This window comes from Humulus lupulus, chromosome 5 (genome assembly GCF_963169125.1).
Source record: "Humulus lupulus chromosome 5, drHumLupu1.1, whole genome shotgun sequence".
NCBI lineage: Eukaryota > Viridiplantae > Streptophyta > Magnoliopsida > Rosales > Cannabaceae > Humulus > Humulus lupulus.
This window is the reverse complement of record NC_084797.1, coordinates 159,696,578-159,702,393: the sequence shown is the minus strand read 5'-3', so window position 1 is coordinate 159,702,393 and position 5,816 is coordinate 159,696,578.

Here is a 5,816-nt window from a genome sequence, read left to right as displayed (position 1 = left end):
GTAACGAGTCAAATTTCCGGTCCACCGTTCACCGTAACTGTTCTGGGGTAGCCAGGGCGTTACAGTTGACTCAGCCTACCCTTTCCTTTACCTGCACCACGTAGCACCCGTGAGCCGAGGCCCAGCAAAAAGCACTATATCATAGCAAGATCAACATCAATAACCAAATACACCATAACACATAACCAGGAATTCGGCAATTCATAACATTTATCCAATCAGTGATAACACTAAAAAAATTAACAATTTGTCATTAAGACGATCAACAAATCATATCCATAACATAATATTCACATTCATAATCAACAGTTTATCACATCCGTCAAATAATATTCAGGGTCGGTGCCCTTAGGTCGCACCCTCTCTTTAACTCACTGTCTTTGGCTCACTTAGGCCGCCCCCAGTGTTATATCCACTGACTCCGGCCAGCTTAACCGAGCTCAGTGATAAATAAGCTGCCTCAGCTACCAGTGGCTGACCCGCGCCGTGTGCGCAAATATTGATTCCGACACCCTTAGGCCGGTTATCACATGTCCCATGGCATAATACCATCTCATGACATGATATACAAATATAGGGAGCTCTTAGTCCTATCATGTTCACATGGTTAATCACATTCACATAACAATGCATACAAACTTAGGGAACACTTAGTCCCAACCTAACCACATAATCAGGTGCAGCTTTCTTACCTTTAGATTTCGCTAGCTCGTTCAATTAATCAAGCACGATCCCGTCTGAACCTTAGCGCGCACCTAGTCACAGCCATAGATCAGAATCACCACCAAACCTCAAATCCAAAACCTAGCCTCGAGATCAATCCCGAGCCCCCGGGAAGCCCTAATTCCACCAAACGGGGTGGTGGAATCAAAGCCCGAGCCTCCGGGCAAAAACCCTAAGAAAAAACTCAAAAATCCCTTTCTGGAGACAGGGTAGCACTACAACGCTCTATGGAGGGCGCTATAGCGCTACAAACAGAACCAAAACGCCCAGAAAGCCCAAGCCTAGCACTGTAGCACCCAAAGGCTAGCGCTACAGCGCTAGTCACAGACCAGTACACTCTGTTTTCCCTTCTTCGACTTTCCTCGAACCAAAACCCCTTGGAACCCTTCCAACCCTCAACTACACAACAAATTGAGTCTACCATCACCTATATCTCACCCCATACAACTCAATAACACAAGACTTAACCACATGCATCATCAAACTAGAAAAACAAACATTGAACTCAAGAACTGAAAGATTCAACTAGAAACTCAGAAACCTAGAACATCAAAGCCATAACTTGTTACCTTCTATGGAGGATTTCGACCTTAAGTTATCCCTAGCATCCAACCAGCCTCAAGCCCTTCAACTCCTCAAGTTCATATCCCTTTATTCCATCCAAAACTCAAGCTTAGAAACCATCTCATTAAAACCCAGAAAAACACATCAGGAAACCTTGAAACTTACCTCAATTGACTGGCTAAACCCTGCTAGTTCTTCTAGCTTCACCAAGGTCTTTAGCCCTAAGCTCCATCCTGAGGTTACCCTGGAATTCCATCTCCAAAACTAACAAAGAATGGTGAAGAGATAACCCAGCCGAAAGAAAGAGAGTAATAGCTCTAAGTGTTCTGTTTTTCTCTCCTTCCTTCTTCTTTTCTTTTCCTTAAGCTTCTAAGTCTGTCTACAACTTCCACTAAAATTATAAATCAGAATATAACCTATCCTTTAGTAAGCCAAATGACCACCTTGCCCTCCCAATAATAACTAAACCTTTAAATTACTCTTGGGCATTTTGGTCATTACTCCCAATTCCTGCTAATTCCTTTTGTGTCTTTAATATTTACCGCTTACTTTTGGATAACCAACTAATCACCAATTATATTTCTTAATATCAAATCGTCTCCAATATATTCTCCAAATTCCCATATACATCCCCAGGCTCACCCCGAGCGGGGTATAAATCCCTGCTGTGACATTCCCGCTAAACCGCTTGTTAGGATTGCCTCGAGTCACAAGCTGCAAACATATCCACATAATAATGTGGTTTCAACATTAGCCTACCAATATACACACAGGTATGCAATTACGCTCTCAATGAGCCAAATTACCAAAATACCCTCACAACAGAGTATATAACCCCATGCATACCTTTATCATCATATAATAATATGACCCACATAATCATGCATATACTTACATAATAGCACAGTAAATCAATTATGGCCCTCCCGGCCTCATAATCAAGGTCCTAAACCTTATTAGGAAATTTGGGTCGTTACAACTATCCCCTCCTTACAAAAATTTCGTCCTCGAAATTTATCTGTACTGCCCGGAATATAAATTTTGCACAACTGATTCCAGTTACCCCGGTCATTCCTTGACCTTATTATTTCTAGAACGTTACCTTAACTCAAGTACAATCCTGTTCCTCAAAACCTTATTCTTTCTACCTCATAACTAAACTGGTCACTCCACATGGAATAACTCCATCTTTAACTGCAGATTCCTATCAATCAACACATGAGTTTCTCCAACCCATGTCCTCAGCATGGAGTGCAAATTACACCGCGTACAGCTAACAGTGCCCAAAACTGTGATCAACTTAAAAACAACCTCACTGATCCTTTTCCGGATCCAAACGGTCTTAATACTCTAGGGTCCAACTAGCTCTTCACCCCTTTATCCTTGGTGATATCTCAAGGAAGATACAATCTTCTACTTGGAACTCCATATTCCTGTTTCCCAATTCAGTAAAACTTGTCCATTTACTTTGAAAAGTGAGTTTCCATGCTCTAACCTTTTAATAATCTCAATGATCCCCCGAACTACCTCAGGATCCAAATACAACATCTCACTTATCTCATTTCAACGAATGGATGATATACATTCCTTATTATACTCCATCTTATCAAGTGTTCTTTCAATAATTGGATAACTCCCTTTCTCTCTGATTTTCCATCAGTTTGAAAATAATAAAATTCACCAGATTCCAATTATCTATTCATCGCCTTCCTTAATCCTCCCAAGACCTGAGAGTAAGATAAAGTCCTCATTCAATGAAATTAACCCTGAATTCCATGGAGGCTTATCATCCATCTCGCTTAGAGTTCTGAATACTGGCCAACTGTATAAATTATCCTTACTAATAAAAGCAAGTTCTCCCCAGATGCTGGTCCATAATTACCCAACCATCTTGGCAGCCTCTCTGTGATACTCATCACGATATTTCCTTATTCCTATTATGACATACTCAAAGGCTGCAATAGCCTTACCGGTTTCTGATACCTTGTACTGACCTGCTAACAGGTTAAGAGTTTTGTCCTTCATTCATTATATTCCTCTCCACCTAGGCCTCCAATACAAAACCTTCAAATTATGGTACCTTTTTCCTGATATCTGGATGAAAAGATCAAGAGAGTAGTACGAGATTCATCTAGAATTTCCATGTAATTTCGGTGCCCATCAGAGTTCAGATTTGATCCTTATATCACGATAAACTTATACATGACACTGTAAAATCCTTAGCTAACCCAATTATGATTTCGCCTTTAACTCCTTTTATCTGGGATTTCCTTAACTGTCTTTCTTTGACCCTTCATGAGATAATAATTCCAAGTATCAACTAGCTACCAAGCCCACTAGAAACTCCACTCTAGTTCTAGTCGGATCCTTTAACCAACATCATGCATAGACCATCATTTCCTTCTGTCTTTGAAGTGTCATAGCAACTCACCAATTGATTCTAATCTGTAAAAAGACGTAGAACTCAACCCAAATACATGTACCACCATGCCTGCCTAAGGAAACTCTTACTCCCAAGGCATTCCTTAACCTTGGCAAAGTTCCAACCAGAATACATCACTATGCCGTCGATCAAGACAATCACAAATCTAATTCAGATAATCTTTGAATATTCTTTTCACCAATTTCACAAAAACAGTTTGGCATTGACCAAACCCTCAACACATGACTCAGCATCCTCAGTGCCCTTATCTAATATAATAGCAATCTCCTACCTATCCTGTTCCCTGATCTCTATCTGGTAATAACTAGATCAAAGATCCCTAACTATCCCTGATCTCTAGCTGGTAATAACCGGGTGAAAGATCCACCCTGAAGAACATCATCCTACTCAACAATTGAGACTTTAATTCTCACAGCCTTGTTAAAACCGTTCAATACAGCGTCTTAGATCTGATTCCATCACTGACACCAATCTTATCACCATTCCATCTCTTTATGCGGATGAACTCCTTGAAAAATTCCTTGGAAACTTATCTGGAAACTCACAAACTAATCCAGTCTGTCTTTGTCCCACTGATACAACTCAAGTAGTGTCCATCACACTAGCTAAGGTTCTAACCATCCCCCTGCAGTAGATCTCCCACTGTGGGTACAAATGCTAACCACTGCAAAGATTTCCCCTTTTAAACTCAAGAGTTACTGCTCCTTTCTTACAACCCATCACTGTTTCCCCATACTTGACCAATTCTTCATATTCAAAATCCTTACGTTGTAACTGTCCTCGAGGATGCTTCAAGTAGTACCTGATATGTTCATCGGTCTTAGTGTGCTTCTGATTAAATCTCTTCGTACTTGATCTCTTCCCTTCCTGTAGCTTAACCTTTAATACCTTTGAAGAACGGAGTTAATACCCTCTGAAACCTTACCTCTGACCTTGCTGCTTCAGTCGTGATATCATTAGTATAGTAGTCGCTCACGTTCTACTTCTAGCTGGGGAGTAGTTCAACTCGTCACTGGTGAACCTGAATACAACCCATCCATGTCATTTCTCTATTCTCTGCTTGTCAGACTTACCCATGTCGTTGAAGTACAAAACGATTAGGAATCCTTACTATTAATGCATCACACCCCACTCGGTACAAGTAATAATTCCTGAGACGTCTCTTTCCTTGATCCTTATCTAGTAATAACCAGATCGATGATCAACTCCTGAAGACATCATCCTGTCTTGTAACGATGCATTTAAACTCTTCATCCCTAGCAGGCAATATCCACGAGTCCCATGATACAATATTCTGTCCAATTCACTTATAAGTCACATACTTTTTCAGGTGATCCAATAATTCCGTAAGCCGAACTAATATCATTCCTCATAGCGTCCATGATACCAAATCCTTCCATACCCAAGTTTCGAACTGTACCCAAAAGCTTCTAGCATACTCATCTGCAGCCTTACTGACTAATTTAATTTCCATTCAGTCTAATCAATATACTTCAAGAGATGCTCATGACTGTCCAGGGTTGTCCCTTATGTAACACATTAACTTTCCTCAACAAATACTCATCTGAATCTTTCCTAAGAGACATACAACACCATGCCCTTTCAGTTCTTTTTCTAACCAGAGCAAAAGCTATCCAATCCACTGGTCACTTTCGAGGAACTAACCTTGGGCTCTAAATGAGTGAAATATCCCAGTCTTCCCTGTCTTGATGGCCAACCTGTAAACTGAACCCCCTTCCTGTCCAAACCAGGAGCCATAAAACCACCAAAGGTTCTCATTCTTCCGATCACTGAGTAGCCACACTTACTAAATTTCCACGAACGAAAATATCATCACCTGTATTCCTTTCATCTTAGATAATGATGTCCTCTCTCTACTGTCCAAGCACAGATAACCATCTCAGAGCTTAACTCACAAATGACTTATCACTTCCGGCTACATCCATTTGTACCATAATCCAAAGTGGATTGATCAATCCACCAAACTCGTTAACATATACTGTCGCTATCTTACCACTTTCGACATCACTTTGCCACAAATGCCTAATACGGCTACTCTGTCCCAATTTGTCCTTCTCAGATTACC